The 20,838-nt window shown below is 42.9% G+C and overlaps 1 protein-coding gene across 4 annotated transcripts in view; it reads left to right on the top strand.

Annotated features, from left to right (window-relative positions):
- The first annotated feature begins 17,616 nt into the window (after positions 1 to 17,616).
- Positions 17,617 to 20,838, top strand: part of AGTPBP1 (ATP/GTP binding carboxypeptidase 1) — a 197,877-nt gene continuing 194,655 nt past the window's right edge. For all 4 annotated transcript variants that reach the window (XM_077966284.1, XM_077966285.1, XM_077966286.1 and 1 more), the window contains exon 1: positions 17,617 to 17,797. The gene's annotated coding sequence lies outside the window, so the exon portion shown is untranslated. The remainder of the gene's footprint in view (positions 17,798 to 20,838) is intronic.

The raw sequence follows: 20,838 nt of genomic DNA, 5'->3' as shown, positions 1-20,838 counted from the left end.
TTGTTGACTTCGTTGAAGATCAGGTGGTTCTAAGTGTGTGGCTTTATTGCTGGGTTTTCTATTCTGTTCCATTGGTCTATGTGCTCTGTTTTTGTAGAAGTATCATGCTGTTTTGGTTACTGTAGCCTTATAATACGGTTTGGAATCAGGTAATGTGATACTTCTCACTTTGTTCTTTTTCCTTAGGATTGTGTTAACTATTTGGTCTCTTTTTAGGTTCTATATGACTTTTAGAATAGTTTTTTCTAGTTCTGTGAAAAGTTACACTGGTCAAGTTTTACAGAAATAGTGTTGAATCTGTAGATGGCTTTGGGCAGTATGGGCCAAAGCAATATGGCCATTTTAATGATATTGATTCTTCCAATCCATGAGCAGGGAATGTTTTTCCTTCTGTTTGTGTCATCTCTGATTTATTTCAGCAGGGTTTTGAAGTTCTTCTTGTGAAGATCCTTCACACCCTTGGTTAGATGTATTCCTATTTATTTGTGTCTGTATGTGTGTGTGGCTATCGTAAAAGGGATTGTGTTCTTGATTTGACTCCCAGCTTGAATATTATTGGTGTATAGAAATGCTACTAATTTTCATACGTTGATTTTGAACCTGAAATTTTACTGAGGACATTAATCTGTCGAGGAACATTTTGGTGGAGTCTTCAGGGTTTTCTAGGTAAAGAATCATATCATCAGCAAAGAGATAGTTTAACTCTTTATTTTTCTATTTGGATGCCATTTATTTCTTTCTCTTGCCTGACTGCTCTGGCTAGGACTTCTATTACGTTGAATAGGAATAGTGAGAGTGGGAGTCCTTGTGTTGTTCCAATTCTCAAGGGGAACGCTTCCAGCTTTTGTCCATTCAGTATGATGCTGGTTGTGGGTTTGTCATAGATAGCTCTTATTATTTTGAGGTATGTTCCTTTGATGCCTAGTTTGTTGAGGGTTTTTATGATGAAGGGATACTGGATTTTATCAAAAGTTTTTTCTGTGTCTATTGAGATGATTGTATGGTTTTGTTTTAATTCTGTTTGTGTGAAGAATCACATGTATTGATTTGCATATGTTGAACTAAGCTTATTCGCCAGGAATACCTTGATTGTGGTGCCTTAACTTTTTAATGTGCTGCTAGATTCAATTTGCTAGTATTTCGTTGAGGATTTTTGGGTCTATGTTCATCAGGGATATTGGCCTGCAGTTTTCTTTTTTCATTGTGTCTTTGTTGTATTTTGGTATCAGGCTGATACTGGTTTTGTAGAATGAGTTAAGGAGGAATTGCTCCTCTTCAATTCTTTTGAAAAGTGTCAGTAGAATAGGTAGAACCTCTTCTTTGTAAATCGGTTAGAATTTAGCCATGAATCTCTCTGGTCCAGGGCTACTTTTGTTTGGTAAATTTTTTATTACTGATTAAATTTCAGAACTCAATATTGGTCTGTTCAGGGTTTCAATTTCTTCTTGATTCAATCTTGGGAGGCTGTGTGTTTCCAGGAATTTATCCATTTCTTCTAGATTTTCTTGTTTATGTGCATAGAGGTGTTCGTATTAGTCTCTGACGATATTTTGTATTTCTCTGGGATTGGTTGTAATGCCACCTTTGTAATTTCTGATTGTGCTTATTTCTATCTTCTCTCCTTTTTTCTTTGTTAATCTAGCTAGCAGTCTATCCATCTTGCTTATCTTTTCAAATAACCAATATTTGGTTTTGTTGATCCTTTGTGTGAATTTTGGGGTCTCAATTTCATTCAGTTCTGCTCTGATTTTAGTTATTTATTTTCTTTGGATAGCTTTGAGGTTAGTTTGTTCTCATTTTTCTAGTTCCTCTAGATGTGATGTTAGATTATTAATTTGAGATCTAACTTCTTGATGTAGGTGTTTAGAATTATAAATTTCCTCTTATCACTGCTTTTACTAACAAAGAAATTCTAGACTTAAACTGAACATTTGACCAATTGGACATAATAGATATTTAGAAAATACTCCACCCATCAACCACAGGATATACATTATTTTCTTCACATGGGACATACTCAAAGATTGACCATGTGCTCAGCCATAATGCAAGTCTCAATACATTTTGGAAAAATCGAAATTGTACCAACCATACTCTTGGACCACAGTGGAAAATAGAAATGCCAAGAAGATCTCTCAAAACCACATAATTACATGGAAATTAAGCCAACTTGCTCCTGAATGACTTTAGGGTAAACAGTGAAATTAAGGCAGAAATAAAAAAATTATTTGAAATAAATGAAAACAAAGACACAACATACCAAAATCTCTGGGATGCAGCAAAAGCAATGTTAAGAGGGCTCTGTGGTTTTGACAGTGGCAGTTTCATTGCACAGCTGTAGCTCTTGCAAGATGGCCCATCCTCTCCAGCTCTGCACTCTCTGCGTTCTGGTAACACTATTTCCTGCCCTTGCATCTTCAGCCTTAGAAATGGTAATGGAGCCCCACTGTTGCAAGCTCTAGGTGGCTCAACGTTCTTTGCTTGGTCCTTTCATGAAGGAGCTCTTTAAGCAGTTCCCTCATTAAAGACTCATCATTTGAAATATTTGAGCCTCCTGCCTGTAATCCCAGCACTTTGGAGGCCAAGGCAGGTGGATCACCTGAGGTCAGGAGTTCGAGACCAGCCTGGCCAACATGGTGAAACCCTGCCTCTACTGAAAATAAAAAAAAATTAGCTGTGCATGGTGGCGTGAATCTGTGATTTCAGCTACTCAGGAGGCTGAGGCAGGAGAATTGCTTGCGCCCGGGAGGCGGAGGTTGCAGTTAACTGAGATTGTGCCACTACACTCCAGCCTGGGCAACAAAGCAAGACCTTGTCTGACAAAAAAAGAAAAAAGAAAAAAAAAAAGAGAACTATTTGAGCCTAATTTTATTTGTTGCCTGGACCTCAATAAATACAGCTTGCCTTATTTATATTCTATTTTCAACATTAATATTGTCTTTCTTAGTGTATTTTACACTATTATACTTAAAGATGGAATGGAATTAATTAAGTCAACAAATATTAATTGAGCGCTTACTGTGTGCTAGGTACTATGTGGCTATTTCAACATAGTGGTTATACAGTGGTAATTGAGACAATAAGGGCTCTGCCCTCATGGGGCATGTTTTGTCACTTTGGGCTGCTGAAACGAAGTACTATAGACTGTGTGTCCCTGATCAAGAGGCCCTCAGAGTCTAGTGGAGGCAACAGACATACATAAATGGCCAGCTGAGGACATATCAAGGGAACTGTGTGGTTACAGGCATAATTCTAGGTGCCCAAAGACACTGAGTATAGGTCATTCATTCGTTCATTCATTCACCATCTACTAAACCTCATACCTTCTACCAGATCTTTAGGAGGAACTATCTCTTTATTATTATTGTGATTCGAGTGTAAAATAATTAATGCAACCCCAAAAGCCAAATCTTCGGACAGCTACCTGCCAATTCTCTACCTTTGCTATAAGCATCTTTTCTGCCTTTTCTGAGACTCTCCAAAGAGAGCTCCCCATTTGTTTTTTCCGTGACCTCCCACACATATCATCTGAGGGTTATGAAACCTCTCCCTCTAGAAAATGCGAATGATACTCTTACAGATTAACAGAATGTTAGCTCTGAAAGAGATGTTATTGTGTCTCATAAAAGCTAGTATTTGTCTGCGTATCACGAAAAATGAATAGGGTAGTTTGTAGTTAGAAATAGCAGGCTCAGGACCTCCAGCTGTCATGAGTGCTGAGGGCTCAATACCTCCGCATATCTATAGCCAGAGCAAATACATTACTAACAACTTTTACTGCACAGGCACCTACCAATCAGAATGAGCATTGACACTGATGCCAGACAGGGGCATCCAGATGACTGGCAGCTTGCCCGTAAGTCTTTCCTGTCACATTAATGTTTATTGGCCCATCTGCTTAAAAATACTACCTTAGAAGCCTGGGCACAGTGGCTCATGCCTGTAATCCCAGCACTTTGGAAGGCCGAGGTGGGCGGATCACCTGAGGTCAGGAGTTCGAGATCAGCCTGGCCAACATGGAGAAACCCCGTCTTTACTAAAAACACAAAATTAGCCAGGTGTGGTAGCCCATGTCTGTAATCCCAGCTAGTCGGGAGGCTAAGGCAGGAGAATCGCTTGAACCCGGGAGGTGGAGGTTACAGTGAGCTGAGATCGCGCCATTGCACTCCAGCCTGGGCAACAAGAGTGAAACTCCATCTGAAACAAAAACAAAAAAAACAAAAACAAACAAACAAACAAAACAAACAAACAAAAAACTACCTTAGGGATTGTTTAGCCCAGCCCTTCTGTTTGTTTATTTTTCAGATCTTTTGTTTTACAGAAGAGAGATCTAAAGTCTTAAAAGTGACAAGACTTAGCTGGGCGCGGTGGCTCATGCCTGTAATCCCAGCACTTTGGGAGGCCGAGGCAGGTGGATCACCTGAGGTTGGGAGTTCAAGACCAGCCTGACCAACATGGAGAAATCCCATCTCTACTAAAAATACAAAATTAGCCGGGGTGGTGGCACATGCCTGTAATCCCAGCTACTTGGGAGGTTGAGGCAGGAGAATTGCTTGAACCCGGGAGGCGGAGATTGCGGTGAGCTGAGATCATGCCATTGCACTCCAGCCTGGGCAAAAAGAGCAAAACTCTGTCTCAAAAAAAAAAAAAAAACCAAACAAAAAAAAGAAGTGACAAGACTTACCCAAGGACATATACAGAATCTGGGTTTCTCCTCACATCTAGAGATGGCACCTCTTTATTACTGTAAAGTCCTTCAGAAAGCTCTTAGTCCCAACTCTGATCCTTTGTTCATTTTCTTCCTTTTGGCTGCTAAGCCCTCCATTCCATTTTCCCACTCCCATTTCCTTCTTCCCTCTTCGTAACTTCCTATTCTTCCTTCAAAGCCCTCAGTTCTAACTAATTAGCATACTGAAGCTGAAGCAGCAGCGTATTTTGGGGTGACATTCGAAAGCCAGAATTGACCTTAGGTTTCTCATTCTAAGAAAATGTATGTAAATTGTTCAGCACAGTTTCAGCAAATGGTAATAAATAATAACAATTATTACTGTTGTTCTTTTTAGCTCTGTGACTGTGAGTACGTTACTTAACATCTCTGAGTCTAGTTTCTTCATATGTAAAATGAGAAATTTCCAAGATGTTGTCCACAATGCTGACACGCACTATGAGGGTCATCTAGCAGTCACGTAGGGAGTTGGTGGGGGATGCTCTTCCAGTTGTCAATTCAACCGTGGAGGGTAGAATTTGAGAGTTGTTGGGAGTGATGTGCTAGGCCAATGCAGGGAGAGGAGTGCTTAGGGAGGAATGCAAAAGACAGACTAGAGGCCAGGCGTGGTGGCTCACGCCTGTAATCCCAGCACTTTGGGAGGCCGAGGTGGATGGATCATGGGGTCAGGAGTTTGAGACCAGCCTGGCCAAGATGGTGAAATCTCGTCTCTACTAAAAATACAAAAATTAGCTGGGCATGGTTGCGGGTGCCTGTAATCCCAGCTACTCGGGAAGCTGAGGCAGGAGAATCGCTTGAACCTGGGAGGCAGAGATTGCAGTGAGCCAAGATTGTGCCATACCACTCTAGCCTGGGTGACAGAGCAAGACTCCATTTCAAAAAAAAAAAACACACACACACACACAGAAGGATTAGATTGTGTCTGTGAAATAAGGATGTGAAGTAGACAGGCAGTAGGAAGCTGGGGAGGAAGGGATACGGGGGGCAGCAGTGAAGTGAACCCAAAGGTACATGCAGAAACACAAGGTGCGGGGCACAGCATTCTTTTGAGTTTCAGGAAGCTTATTCAGGATGGGCTTAGGTGCTGAAGCAAGGGAATTATGATAAATCTCCCAAAATTAATCTGGTTTGGAGCTCAGGATACCTAGCCAGCCTCAAGGTTTCACATGCCCTTTTCTTGCAGCCCTTTGCTAATCAAATTAAACCCGTCCTGGCTATAAGGGAGTTTTCTGGAGCGCTAACTGGACATACTATGATTTGGCTTTCCAGTTGCTTCAGGCTGCATGCCTCAGGTCAAATTTCTTTTTCATTTTGCTACTATCTCCTTTCATCTTCTGTAATCATTGGTGATACCTGATCCAATTACATACGGGTGACTTTCCAGGAGTACTCTGTTGACTCATACTCCTGATTGCTGCTGATTCATAGAAGAAAAGGCTCTGGACTGGACTGGTAGGTTTTCACAGTGGTGCCATCCACTTTTCAGTTTCAGCTGCTATAGCAATGGAAATGAAACCACTTTAGTTAGAAAAGAGAACACTATGCTTTATTTTCCAGAATCACATATGTGCTAGAACCAAAGCCAGCAGTAGGAAAAAAGTCACAGAATTAAAATCTGTCTTCCACTCCCTCACCTCCCATTACTGCTTCTGATACTTTCGAAGCTCGTTGCCTCTCTGTGCCTCATTTGGCCCAGAGCCCGAACATATTGTTCTTTCAAACTCTAAACCATTCATTCATGATAATCTATATTTTGTGGCTTATTTCCTTTTCATTGAATTCATAAATATCTGAAAATTGTGTTTTTAGCTGCAAAGGTATTTCCCTCATAGGTTAAATATTTCATAGCTATAAAATCTCCCGGAGAACTGTAATTTACCTCAAACAAGAGACTGCTAGGCTGAGGATTTTAGGCAACTTGATATAACTGTAGTGAAGATATTTTGGGAGGCAGTTAAGGTTTTTTTTTTTTTTTTTTAAAGCATATCAGCCACTAGTGCTAGCTAGTATTGCCTAGAAGATAAGTAGAAATGTTTTACAATGTCTGTGATTCTGCACAAAATGTGAATTGATCTTACACAACTCTTCAAAAAACTGAACCAGGAGCTGCTTTATTATTGAAAGCAGAAGTGGTCGTCCTGGTCTTCAGTATAAACTAGGGCACTGAATGAAAAACAGTAAAACTAGACTAACCCAGTTATTTGTCCAGGTCCAGCTCTTCCAGAGCCATGTGGACAAAACATTTATTAAAAATTGTCAGCCAGGTGCGGTGGCTCACACCTGTAATCCTAGCACTTTGGGAGGGTTGAGGTGGGCATATCACCTGAGGTCAGGAGTTTGAGACCAGCCTGGCCAACATGGTGAAACTCCCATCTCTACTAAAAATACAAAAATTAGCTGGGCATGGTGGTGCGTGCCTGTAATTCCAGCTACCTGGGAGGCTGAAGCAGGAGAATTGTTGGAACCTGGGAGGAGGAGGCTTCAGTGAGCCAAGATCGCCCTTCCTGCCTGGGGGACAGAGTGAGACTATCTCAAAAAAAAAAAAAAAAGTCCATCTGGCTTCCAGGAAGAAACAGCAGCATGATTCATAAGGGAAGAAAAGACATTTAGGTATGAAATAATCACAATGCTTGAGGGATGTCTATAATTTGTAAGAAATCACTGCTGTCAATAAATAATGGGGCTTTCATTATCTGGCTGCTCTCTGAACAAAGCCGGTAACAATTAACACATGACAAATCAATTTGCCTTTTACAGAAACCATCCAGAGATGGTTTGTAGATATGTGATTGCTAGAGTTTCAGGAAACTCCTAAATCCTATAAAGTTGATCCAGATTTATTACCGAGGCAAGTACATCCCCAAAGAAAGCTGTAGCCTGATAAGCAATGTTATAACCCAAGTGTATGAAGAAATAAAGAAGAAACAGCAGGTTGGGTTCTGTGTGGAGGACACATATAATAAGAGTTGGTTAGGGGTTTTCTGCCAGTGTGTGCTAAAGTCAGCTAGTAGGGGTTTACAAGAACTGATAAATATTCGGGAATTTTGCAAGCCATTGTTAAATTCTGTTGATAGACCACTATGGGAGTGTTTATACCACAGAAAAGGCCAAATTGCTGTAGACCAGGGATTTTTGGGTTATTTTGTTTGTTTTCAGCAAGCTGGTTTACTAGCCCACTATTGTTTAGCACTGTTGAAGTCAGAGTGATTCTTTCTATCAGGAATGTATATTCCTATCTCTCAGAGAGGCATGCACTGTTGTGGAACTGGAAAAACTCATCAGCCATCTCCCAGAATCTGGATTTTAGTATTCCTCTAATTTTGTTTGCTTCAGGTCTATGTTCACCAAACAACCTTCTGCTTATCCATTTGGTATCATCAGATGAGCTGGTGTTAAACTTCATTCTTTGAAGTCTTGGGGATTCTGAGGAGCCCTCTTAGGGAACATCTTGGGGAAGGGAAAGGAAGGAGAACTTGAGACTGGGCAGGTCTTTCGTCTGTCTTCAATCAGAGCAGCTTCATTTTCTGTTATATATTGGTTGTCCATAAAAACAAAACAAAACACAGTTGCTTGAAGAAAGCATACCGCTGCTAAATAAATAAAGCAATAACAAATAACTTTTGAAGATGGGCCAGAGCTGTTTGTTCACCAGAAAAGCACATCCCTTATTTTAATACGTTATTAACCTGGGTATAATTCAGCCATTCATGAGTTCAGTTAACATCAATTAGTTTTCAATCAACTGATAATGTTCAGATGCACCTACTGAAAAAAGCCAAATTTATTGTCTAACCATATTGAAGACAAGAAGAATTGCTCGTCTGGGATTTTTATTAGTGTAATCAGCAAGCCAAACTCTCTGGTAGCTTTTTGTTTTTGTTTTTGTTTTCAGACGGAGTCTAGCTCTGTAGCCCAGCTTGGAGTGCAGTGGAATAATCTCAGCTCACTGCAAGCTCCGCCTCCCCGGTTCACTCCATTCTCCCACCTCAGTCTCCCTAGCAGCTGGGATTACAGGCACCCGCCACCACGTCCGACTAATTGTGTTTTTGTATTTTTAGTAGAGATGGGGTTTCACCGTCTTAGCCAGGATGGTTTCTATCTCCTGACCTTGTGATCCGCCCGCCTTGGCCTCCCAAAGTGCTGGGATTACAGGCGTGAGCCACCGCGCCCGGCCAGCTCTCTCTTAACTGTAGCAGCTGGAAACATTCTTTTTGCTGCAAGGAAATGGGAAAATAAATCAATCAGGACAGCTGGGCTTAACTCATGGGAAGATTTCATCTTTTAAATTGGCTTCCCTTCTAATTACAAAAGTGACCTATGTTCCTTATAAAAATTTAGAAAATTAAGAAAGTAAAAGGGAGAAAATAAAAAATCGCTTATCCACATTCAGAGATAGTTGTTATTATTTTTGGTATATATGCTAGCTGTTTATTCAAATATATATATTCATACATATACACATGACTTCTTTTTTTTTTGAGACGAAGTTTCGCTCTTGTTGCCCAGGCTGGAGTGCAATATCATGATCTCGGCTCACTGCAACCTCCGCCTCCCAGGTTCAAGTGATTCTCCTGCCTCAGCCTCCCAAGTAGCTGGGGTTACAGGCGCCTGCCACCACACCCAGCTAATTTTTTGTATTTTCAGTAGAGACGAGGTTTCACTATGTTGGCCAGGCTGGTCTTGAACTCCTGACCTCAGGTGACCCGCCCACCTTCGCTTCCCAAAGTGCTGGGATTACAGGTATGAGCCACTGTGCCTGGCCTACGCATGACTTTTTCAAAAGGAATTTCTGTTTTTAACTTGAGTGCACAATGTAATGCCACTCTTGACGGTTTTTAACAGTTTCCTCATCTGTGTACATGTGTTATTAGTCCATTCTCACGCTACTATAAAGATACTACCTGAGACTGGGTAATTCAGAAAGGAAAGAGGTTTAATTGATTCACAGTTCTGCATGACTGGGAGATCTCAGGAAACTTACAATCATGGCAGAAGATGAAGGGGAAGCAAAGCACATCTTACATGATGGCGTGAGAGAGAAAAGAGAGAGCATGCAGGAAAAAACTCCCACTTACAGAAACCATCAGATCTCCTGAGAACTCACTCACTGTCAGAAGAACACTATGGGGGAAACCACCCCCATGATCCAAGCACCTCCCACAAGGTCCCTCAAGTGACATGCGGGGATTACGGGGGTTACAATTTGAGATGAGATTTGGGTGGGGACACAGAGCCAAACCATATGAAATGACTGTGGATTAATCTATACATGAAAAGCTTTTCCCCTATATAAAATGCTGAATAAAAGCTAAATCATGGCCAGGCACGGTGGCTCACACCTGTAATCCCATCACTTTTGGGAGGCTGAGGCGGGTGGATCACCTGAGGTTGGGAGCTCAAAACCAGCCTGACCAACATGGAGAAACCCCGTCTCTACTAAAAATACAAAAAAATTAGCTGGGCATGGTGGCCCATGCTTGTAATCCCAGCTACTCAGGAGGCTGAGGCAGGAAAATCGTTTGAACCCGGAGGTGGAAGTTGCAGTGAGTGGAGATCACGCCGTTGCACTCCAGCCTGGGCAGCAAGAGTGAAACTCCATCTCAAAAAAAAAAAAAAAAAAAAAAGCTAAACTAAAAGTTTCAAATTTAAATATAATCAAGTAAATTTTTAAAAAGTCAAGCAGGTACTATGTACACATGACATAATCTAAAGTCATGATATAGTATTCAATAAACATAAGTCTCCCTCTCACCTTCACCAGATAGCTTACCAGTTCTCTTCAGAGGCAGCCACTATATCAGTTCCTTATTTAGCTTTCAATGATATTCTGTGCATATCCAAGCATGCATATGAATTGCAGTGATGAATAAGAAAAGATTTCTGGTTTATATGTAGAAGTAGGACTCAAGTATTTTCTTCCTTTCTTTCTTATTTATTTGTTTATTTATTTATTTGGTTGAGACAGGGTCTCATTCCACTGGCCAGGTTGGAGTGCAGTGGTGATCATAACTCACTGCAGCCTCAAACTCCTGGGCTCAAGGGACCCTCCTGCCTAATCTTCTTGATTAGCTGGGACTACAGGTGCATGCCACCACACCCAGCTATTTTTTTAAAAAATTTTGTAGAGACAGGGTATTGCTATGTTGCCTAGGCTGGTCTCAGACTCCTGGACTCAAGGGATCATCCTGTCTTAGCCTCCAAAGTGCTAGGATTAGAGGCGTGAGCCACTGAATTCAGACACATTTTCTCTTTCTGCCTCCCTCCCTCCATTTCTCCATCCCTCTTTCTTTCCTTTTCTTTCTTTCTCTCTCTCTTTTTCTCTTTCTTTGTCTTTCTCTTTCTCTCCCTCCCCCTCCCCTTCCCGCCGCCCCCCCCCCAACTCCCTTCCTTCCTTCCTTCCTTTTCATTTCAGTAGGTTTTTGGGGAACTGGTGGTGTTTGGTTACATGGATAAGTTCTTTAGTGGTGATTTATGAGATTTTGGTGCACCCATCATCACCCTAGCAGTGTATGCTGTACCCACTTATAAGTGAGAATACATGGTTTGGTTTTCCACTCCTGAGTTACTTCACTTAGCATAATAGTCTCCAACTACATCCAGGTTGCTGCTTATGGCTGAGTAGTATTCCACGGTATATATATACCACACTTCCTTTATCCACTCACTGGTTGATGGGTGTTTGGACTGGTTCCATGTTTTTGCAACTGTGAATTGTGCTGCTATAAACATGCATGTGTAACGTGTAAGTGTCTTTTTCATATAATGACTTATTTTCCTCTGGTAGATACCCAGTAGTGAGACTGCTGGATCAAATGGTATATCTACTTTTAGTTCTTTAAGGAATCTCCATACTCTTTTCCATAGTGGTTATACTAACTTCTATTGCCAACAGCAGTGTAAAAGTGTTCCCTTTTCACCACATCCACACCAACATCTATTATTTTTTGATTTTTAAAATTACAGACATTCTTGCAGGAGTAAGGTGATATTACATTGTGGTTTTGATTTGCATTTCCCTGATAATTAGTGATGTTGAGCATTTTCCCACATGTTTGTTGGTCATTTGTATATCTTCTTTTGAGAATTGTCTATTCATGTCCTTAGCCCATTTTTTGATGGGATTATTTGTTTTTTTCTTGCTGATTTGTTTGAGCTCTCTGTAGATTCTAGATATTAGTCTTTTGTTGGAGGTATAGATTGTGAAGATTTTCTCCCGCTCTGGGTTGTCTGTTTACTCTGCTGATTGTTTCTTTCTCTGTGCAGAAGCTTTTTGGTGTAATTAAGTCCCATCTATTTATTTTTCTTTGTTTTTTATTGCATTTGCTTTCGGGTTCTTGTAATGAAAGTTTTTGCCTAACTCAATGTCTAAAAGAATTTTTCCAATGTTATCTTCTGGAATTTTTATGGTTTCAGATCTTAATTTTAAGTCTTTGATCCATCTTGAGTTGATTTTTGCATAACATGAGAGATGAGGATCCAGTTTCATTCTCCTATACATGGCTTGCCAATTATCCCAGCACCATTTGTTGAATAGGTTGTCCTTTCCCCACTGTATGTTTTCGTATGCTTTGTTGAAGATCCATTGGCTGTAAGTATTTGGCTTTATTTCTGGGTTCTCTATGCTGTTCCATTGGTCTATGTGCCTATTTTTATACCAATATCATGCTGTTTTGGTGACTATAGCTTTGTAGTACGGTTTGAAGTTGGGTAATATGATGCCACTTGGATACATTCTTTAGGATAAATTCCTGTAAGAGAATCAAAGGGTATGCCAAATTTTAAAGCTTTAGATTTGGCAGGAATATTTAAGTTCCACTTCACAAATGAAGAATGTGAGGGTGGCCAGGCACAATGGCTCACACCTGTAATCCCAGCACTTTGGTAGGCTGAGGTGGGTGGATAACCTGAGGTCGGGAGTTCGAGACCAACCTGGCCAACATGGTGAAACCCCATCTATGTTAAGAATACAAAATTAGTTGGACGTGGTGGTGCATGCCTGGTAATCCCAGCTACTTGGGAGGCTGAGGCAGGATAATGCTTGGACCTGGGAGGCGGAGGTTGCAGTGAGCCGAGATCGTACCATTGCACTCCAGCCTGGGCAACAAGAGTGAAACTTCATCTGACAAAACAAAAAGAAAAAAAGAAGAATGTGAGTGAGGGTGTAGTGGTTTACACGTATGGATCTTTAAACTCAATTTTGCTTCTCTCTCTCTCTCCCTCTCTTTCTTTTTGTTAGAGGCATAATCTTGCTCTGTTGCCTAGGCTGGTGTGCAGTGGTGTGATTACAGTTTACTGTAGCCTTGAACTCTTGGGCTCAAGCTATCCTCCTGCCTCAGCCTCCCAAGTAGTTAGGACTACAGGCATGCACCACCACACCCAGTTAATTTTAATTTTTATTTTTTGTAGAGTTGGGGGGTCTCGCTATGTTGTCCAGGGTGGTCTTGAACTCCTGGTTCCAATAATATGCCTATACTGTCTGGGGTATATACCCTGGGGTTCGTTGTTGTGCGCCAAGAAAGAATTCAGGACACAGACACGTGTGGGTGGGTTAAGTAGTGGAAAGTTTGATAGACAGAAGAAAGGAGAGAGGAGAGCAGCTTCTTGGGAAAGAGAGATGTCTGAAGAGGGGGTGAGGAGGTGGCTCGCAGTAGATTTTATAGGCATCAGGTTGGAGAAGGCAGTATCTGATTTACATAGGGCTCACACATTGGTTCCATCAGGTATGACGTCTACACACTGTGTGAGGGTGGGGGAAAAGGAAGGCTTGTCTCCCCACCGTAATCTTATTCTGCAAATGGGCTTTCCTGTTGATCTGCACCATGTTGTCTGCTTCTTACTGTACACGTGGCTGACAAAGAGAAGGGAGGGTGGGGCTGCCATCTTGAACATGTCTATCCCCGAGTTTCTGCTGGCATTCAGCAGTGCAAGCTCCCAGCTTGCTTGTCTATGTCTGCAGCTCGACCTTACAGGCTGCTCTTTGTTAGAAAATGATTTGGGGCTGCTTTTCATTAAAGAGAAAAGCCTTACCAAGGGCTCCCATACTCTCATTATCTGCCTAAATGATTTCTTCTTAACTCCTATATCACCAAGTGATCCTCCTGCTTTGGCCTCCCAAAATGCTGGGATTACAGGCATGAGCCACCACGCCTGGCCTTTAAGTTCAATTTTTCTGACCCTGAATTACATATCATTCACAGTTTACCATGGAAACCATTTGCCACTGTAAAAGATTTTGCATCAGAACCATTCATTGTGTGAAATCCCAGATTGCTTCCCTCTATTTCCCAGTTTTGCTGCATTCATTTAGATTCAGCTCTGGTTGTTGGTACTACATTCTGTTCTGTGGTCTATTTGTGGTAAACCTTTTAGTTTGACACAAGGCAGTGGTTAGGTCTTTTGTTGAGCATTATCATTTGCTTAATTCCTCAGAAGATCTCAAGAGGACTGTCTGGTACATAAGAGGTGCTCAATAAATGGTTGATTGTTCAATAGTTACAACAATCAATCCTCTAACTCCAGAGGACCAGCTATGTTTCAGAAACCTCATGATCAATCATGCTCTCCTAACATTTATGTTCTAGATGGAAATTGCTGTAGACTTTTTGAGAGGTCCATGACTGTTCTAAGCCTTATGACTACAGAGTTTTGTAATACAGTGTGTTGCATTTTCTATGTTACCTTATGAAAGGCATGGAGATAAGGAAATCAGCAGAAGAAGAGAAAGAGATAGCTGGGCTCCAGTGTTCACCTCTCTCTCCCCATGATTAGTCCAAAAATGAAACAGGCAAACATTTATCGAGTACCTACAAGGCTAGACTGAATAGAGGAATCCAAGTTAAATGAATTCCATTATATAGCCCAATTCTGATTATATCAGCTATTCACATTTAGTTTTATGTATCATGATAAGGTTTATTGAAGACGCTGTGGAAAGAGTGATCAATAGAAATTAGCTCTGTGTTCTGTATGGTTCAAAGTAGGGAGATAAAAGTATGATTTCCTGAATTACATTGAAAGGAGTCAGCCAGCTTGCTTTAGGCAGACAGTAAGGGAAGGGTCCCCAGAGAACCTCCCATCTGTGTTTCGTACAGATAAGGGAACTTACACAGGCGTCTTGCCTAAACATGCCTACAGTGGACTAAGGGCCCGCATGCACTCTGGGGGAATGGGGTGGAGCCACCAGGAATTTGCGCCTTATACAAATAGGGAACCCAGCCCCATGAGCTTGCATGTAAAAGCCCTTGTATTCAACTGTGAAGCGGGCAACTGGGAACCTACTTTCAGGACCCTTTTCTTTGCTGAGAGCTTTCCTTTTGCTTAATAAATTCTACTCCACTCACTCTTCAAATGGCTGCGTACCCAATTTTTCCTGGTCTTGAGACAAGAACCTTGATCTAGCTGAGCTAAGGAGAAAAAAATCCTACGTCAACATGGTTTATTGCCATATGAAGATAATTTGTTTTCTTAGGTTCACAATGTATAGAGGCAGAGAATTAAGGGAATAATTTCACAGGGAATACACTCCATAGATGATGTATATTAACTACATAGTGAGTTCCAAAACTATTAAAATCTAGTTGTTTAATTAAGTTTGAAGCAGACCTCTGTGGAAAGTAAAGTCTAATTAAAGATTGAGGTGGGTGTGGTATTAATGCCTGTAATCCCAGCATTTTGGGAGGCTAAGGCAGGAGGACTGCTGAGCCCAGGAGTTTGAGAACAGCCTGGGCAACTTAGGGAGACCCCGACTCTACAAAAACAATTTAAAAAGTTAGTCAGATGTGGTGACATGTGCCTGTAGTCCCAGCTACTCAGTGGCAGGCTGAGGTAGGAGGATTCATTAAGCCTGGGAGGTCAAGACTGCAGTGAGCCATGATTGCACTTCTGTATTACAGCCTTGGCAACAGAGTGAGACTCTTGTCTTGAAAAGAAAAAAAAAAAAGAAAAGAAAAACAATTGAGGTGTACCTTTACCTTTTGGAGTTGAGGTTCTTGGGAGAGATGGTGTCCAACATATAGGAGATCTGTGAGGATATGCAAAGTCCCACGATGCTACAGGGTGGTGCCAGTGTTGGTGGACAGGCTTCAAAGCTTAAAGGCTAACAGGATGTGGCCCTGTTGCAGCCTGAGCCGGTAGTGTTTAGGGAAGTGGCGGACAGAGCTTACAATCTGCCACCCGCTGAGCTCTCAAAGCATCTCGCAAATTCTTGAGTTTATATGTATTTTGAAATCCTGTAGTTGAAGTCAGTAACTTATATATGGTGTTTGATAAGGTGTAATGTCACATTAGCTAGGGGAGGTGAAGTTTATTTCAACTTCATACATGTGGGATCTGATGAAGAGTGATGTCACATTCCCAGGAGGTGGGGGAGTAGCTCTAAGTTCTTAATTACTACAAAACATAAATCACTCATTCTTGTGGCAAACTATGTGATCGGAATCATTTCAAAGCAACGTAACACTGCTGTTTATCTTGTGTCGGTTAATCTCCTGGGTCTGTGTCCTGGTCATCAAACTATGCTAACAGTGCTTGTGAAAGTGGGATTCAAATTCCACAAACACACACATCCACATAATACCTTCCTATATTGCAAGTTGACTCATTTAGAAACATGTTCTTTAAGAAAAGTTTCAGGTATATTACATGTATTTTTAGCATTATTGTAAAATTATTACATTATTATTGGGTATTTTCAGATAATACCTTTCCGATTGGGTGGTTTGGGGTGGTGGTTGTTTTTAAATTATTTTAAATACCGTAACCTATCTTTTAGTGCTCACGATGAAGGAAACTACGATGTTTACAAAATGGCAGTTTCTTGTTCATCTGAATAAAGACATCTACCAAGGGTAAACTGTAAGAAGCATTGCGGTGTACCTTGGGTTACTTTTTGAATTGCTTTCACACCTGCTTAATTTTATTGGAACAAGATCATAAAACAAAACAAAAATCCCACAGTTCTCAATGCATTCCCTTATCTAGTAGTAATATTACATTCCTTACCATAAACAGTAGCAAACATGATCTTGTGCATCTTGAAAAAGTAAATGATGTCAGTATTTATTTGCAATACATTACAGTACACTTAAATACAGTCAAAACAGAAGGGGGTGTATTAGTAATTTCTCTGACACATTACTCTGGCTCAGATAAAACATTCCGCCTTTGCCTTCAGTATCCAACTTAGCATTACCGTTTTGATTATATGCAGGCACCTTTTCAAAAAACAGTAAATCAGCATGCTATTTTGTTCGCTGCAGCACCAGGCATCCAATTTACTGAGGTTTGGCCACAAGGTGCAATCCTGTTGTTTTCTGGGAGCCCGACTGTAGTAACAGAATGTCCCTTCCAGCCTCTTATTACGGACCCTCCTTGAGGTCAGGAAAGGTGTAAGTTTTACCGCAGTCCCCAGCGTTTGATGCGACCCCGGGATCAGGTGGGGAGCGTTAGAACCCTTCCTAAGAGTGACTGATTGATGGCGGGGGAAGGGGTGGGCGCGGGCTTAGTTCCGGGAAAAGGCTGGGGCCCTCGTTGGGAGTGTACAGAAAGGTGACTTGAAGAACGTGGGGAGTCGCTCGCAGTTCGGTACGGTGGGGCGGTGCCCGGGGCTGCTGGGGACAAGGCGCCGGCAGCCCGCGGAACACCCGCCCCTAATTCCCGCTCCCGTTCACGCTCCGCCCCCACGCGCGCGCTCCCTCCCGTCGGGCGCGCAGAGGGGCGGGGCGGAGCGCGCACGGGGGTAACAGGGGACGCGCCGGGAAGGGGGCGTGCGCTGCGCCCCGCCCCTTTCCTGGCCTCGTACGCCCCGCCCCCACTCCCTGCGCGTGCTGGGAGCCGGCTGGCAAGGCGTGCGGTGGGCGGGGCGCCGCGCTGACGTTGCCCGGGATGCGGGCAGGTTCCGCCGCCTCCAGCGCCGCCGCCGCAGCTGCCGCCGCCGCCGCCGCCTCCGCCTCGCCTGCCACCGGGGTTTGTATGAAAACACCGGGCGGCGGGCGGCGAGGGATCCGCCGTGATCCAGGTGCCGAGCCGGGCTGCGGCTCTTCGCGGTCCCCGCCAGCGCCCCATCCTGAGCCGGTGAGCGCCTCGCTGCCGTCCGCGCGTCCCGGCCGTCCGTCCCTCTGCTGTCCCCGGGCCGCGGGAGATGCAGGCGGCGGCGCCCGGGGGTAGGAGGGGTGACCCCCGGATCCCTGCGCCCCTTACCTGACGGGTTGTGTAACGCATGTCTTTCACGGGGCGTGAGGGGAAAGCACTCGGTCTTGAGGGAAAGCCCTGACGGGCTGGGGCTTTGGCTGGGTCTGGAAAACGCCTTCCCCAGTCCCTGGACCCTCGGTGGACCCCCGTCCCAGTCGTTGCGGAGGGTATTGGGCGCGGTCTCTGGGCGGAGGCCGCCCCTTCTGCTCTGCCCTTTCTCTCGGGCCCGAGCTCGCGGCGCCGCGGGGAGTCTAACCGAGGGGCTGCAGGGCCGGGGCAGGCGCGCCCAGCCCCGCGCCCCTCTTCCGCGGTGGTGGCCGGCCGCCGGGTCGCGGGCCCCTGTGCTTCGGCAATCCTAGGGTTCCCGGCTGAGCGCCAGCAAGGTGGGATTTGCTGTGACATCGGCGATGGGCAGGTTTGCTTCCTCTCCCTGGGTGGTTTGAGCTGAAGTGTGTCTTCTGTTTACAACTTGTCGCCTTGAGCATTTGGTTTGAACCTGAATCGGATCACCCTCGATGACAGTGCAGAGTTTCCTTAGTGTCTTCCTTCCTGAATTGCGGGTTCTCAATTGCAAGTGTTCAAGGACTCCTGTAACCCAAAGGCTTGCTCGACTCTACCGTAATTTTACCCCTTGTGCCGTATAAACCTCTTATGAGCACCAGGGCAATTGGAGTTGGTTGGGTTCCTTTCCTGGGCGTTTACTCATTGTAGAATGGAGTTTTCATGCATCATAGTGTAATCGATGTGAATGTTGATAATTTAAAGCCCATTTCCCGTTTTAACATAGCTCACTCAAGTGCCTGAAAGTAGCGGAAATTTTCTTTGGCAGTATTAATTCTAGCTGGGTTTTTTCCTTCAGGTGTTTAAAATTGTAGTTGTGTTTAATTACAATTCATGACAATTTGTGGTTAGAAAGGACTTTAACAGTCTTCTTAATCACTCATTTTCACTTACCTTTTATGTCCGTTTTTTAAGCTTTATGTAAATCAAATTATCCTTTGTGAACCTCTGAATTATTCTTATAAACTGGTTGTCTGGGAAAACCAGAAAGTTATTTTTGTAATTGTATTGTGGAATGTTTTTAGTTCAGTAGGCCAAAAAAGAAGTGATTTATTTAAGGAACTTTAAATGGTGCTTATTTTAAAACATGTGCCAAATGTCAGAACCAAACAAAACTCTAAAAGATCTGTAAGTATTTCCTATGTAGAATTACTGCGAGATAATAAGTCGTGCCATACCCGCTCTTTCTCATCCTGCAGGCAGAGTTCTAATATGACTTGTTCATTTTCCCATTCCACTTCTCTTGAGTTAAATTCTATGGTGAAGTTATAGGTTCATTTTTAATGATCACGAAACTCTGCCTTGAATTGATTCATCACATAATTACAACTGCAGACTCATTCTGAACTTGGAAATGAAGTGGATAGGCTTAACACTACCCTCGTATTTGGCCAACATAGCAAAACATTTGAATCTATTAATGTAATTTAAACTTTTGTAGAAGCAATTTTTATAAAGCTTTTCCAATTGACTTGAATTGAGGCATTGTTCTCTTTAGAAAAGTGTAGCTAGGCTGCTATACAATAATGGTTTTACTTCCATTAGCAGAAGGAAAAGAGGTCCAAGAGTTATGAAATTTTGTAATTTGTATTCTACTTTTTTTTTTTTTTTGAGACGGAGTCTCACTGTGTCACCCAGGCTGGAGTGCGGTGGTGCGATCTTGGCTCACTGCAGCCTGCCCCTACCGGGTTCAAGCGATTCTCCCGCCTCAGCTTCTTGATTGTAGGCGCGCGCCACCACTCCCAGCTAATTTTTGTGTTTTTAGTAGAGACAGGGTTTCACCATGTTGGCCAGGCTGGTGTCGAACTCCCAACCTCAGGTGATCCACTGGCCTCAGCCTCCTAAAATGCAGGGATTACAGGCATGAGTCACCGCACCTGGCCTGAATTTTTTTTTTTTTTTTTTTTTTTTTTTTTTTGAGACGGAGTTTTGCTCTTGTTGCTCAGACTGGAGTGCAGTGGCCTGATCTTGGCTCACTACAACCTCTGCCTCCTGGGTTCAAGCGATTCTCCTGCCTCAGCCTGCCGAGTAGCTGGGATTACAGGCGCACACCACCACGCCTGGCTCTAATTTTTTGTATTTTTAGTAGAGACGGGGTTTCACCATGTTACTTAAGCTGGTCTTGAACTCCTGACCTCAGGTGATCTGCCCACCTCGGCCTCCCAAAGTGCTAGGATTACAGGCGTGAGCCACCGCGCCCGGCCTGACCTTAGTTTTTTTAAACCTCATCCAAAGTATTCATCTTCCCAAATCTGCTTTTCTTGCTTGAAGTCCTCCACTATCTGAAAATTGAACAGTGCGTGAATAGCAATTGATGCACCTGTCAGAGGGCCGTCTGCAAGATGGGAGCTTTCCTTAGGCAATGGGTTTCAGTATAAACAACCGAAATTGTGTAGGGTGGGCCCTGAATTTTAAACTTCAGATATTATCGTTGATTACTATGCCTGTGTACTATAGTGTAGTGGCTAAGCGGTTGGGCCCCAGAGCCAGATGGCTCGGTTTGGGTCCTGGCTTTACTTTAAGCAAGTTATTTTTATTTACTTATTTTTTTAAAGCAAGTTATTTGTCCTTTTTGTGCTCCAAAAATGACATAATAATAGTATGTACTCTTAAGATATTCTCAAATATTAAGTGATTAATATATGTACAGTGCTTAGCCCACAGTGCCTGGCATTTAGTAACTGGTGCCTAGGAAATGTTGCTATTATTACCGTTGCTCTTCCTCAGTCTTCAAAGGGATCTAGTAAGCGGAAAAAGGACTTTTGGCGGATGGAGCAGTATTAGTGCAGATTAATTCCACTATGACCCATTTGCTCCTTTGGGGTTAAATGAGAGCTTAGTCTCACCGTCCTGCCTTGGAAACA

This window comes from Macaca mulatta, chromosome 15, assembly GCF_049350105.2.
Source record: "Macaca mulatta isolate MMU2019108-1 chromosome 15, T2T-MMU8v2.0, whole genome shotgun sequence".
NCBI classification, from domain to species: domain Eukaryota; kingdom Metazoa; phylum Chordata; class Mammalia; order Primates; family Cercopithecidae; genus Macaca; species Macaca mulatta.
This window is presented reverse-complemented; position numbering and strand designations above follow the sequence as displayed.